This window comes from Trachymyrmex cornetzi, unplaced genomic scaffold, assembly GCF_001594075.2.
Source record: "Trachymyrmex cornetzi isolate Tcor2-1 unplaced genomic scaffold, Tcor1.1 scaffold359, whole genome shotgun sequence".
Classification (NCBI taxonomy): domain Eukaryota; kingdom Metazoa; phylum Arthropoda; class Insecta; order Hymenoptera; family Formicidae; genus Trachymyrmex; species Trachymyrmex cornetzi.
This window is the reverse complement of record NW_017298310.1, coordinates 598,537-598,969: the sequence shown is the minus strand read 5'-3', so window position 1 is coordinate 598,969 and position 433 is coordinate 598,537. Positions and strand designations below refer to the sequence as shown.

At 43.6% G+C, this 433-nt stretch overlaps 1 pseudogene; it reads left to right on the top strand.

Annotated features, from left to right (window-relative positions):
* Positions 1-433, top strand: part of LOC108763440 (testis-expressed sequence 10 protein homolog) — a 4,611-nt pseudogene that overhangs the window by 3,374 nt on the left and 804 nt on the right.

Genomic DNA, 433 nt, shown 5'->3' with positions numbered 1-433 from the left:
TGTGTGTCCGTAAGTGCGTGTTGCATCTATCGGAAGAGATGGTAATCCGACGGTGCCAAGTCTGGAGAGTACGCTGGATGCGGGAGAACTTCCCATTCAAGCTCTAGAAGTGCTTGCTTCGCGACATGCGGTCGAGTGTTATCATGCAACAAAATGACTTTGCGTCGATTGTTGGCTACGGATGATTTTTTTTGCATCAATTCGTCACTCAATCGGCCTTTGGAGTAACATTTAACTGTTCCGACAACTCTAAAAGCGTTTGAGCTGGATTCTCATCAAGCAATTCTTGCAGCTCGACATCTTCAAATTTTTTCGGTTGTACTGGACGTTCTTTGTTTCTCACATCAAAATCACCGTTTCGGATGCATTCAAACCAAACTCTACATACCGTTTTTACCGATGGAGTTTCATCACCATACACTTCGGATAATAA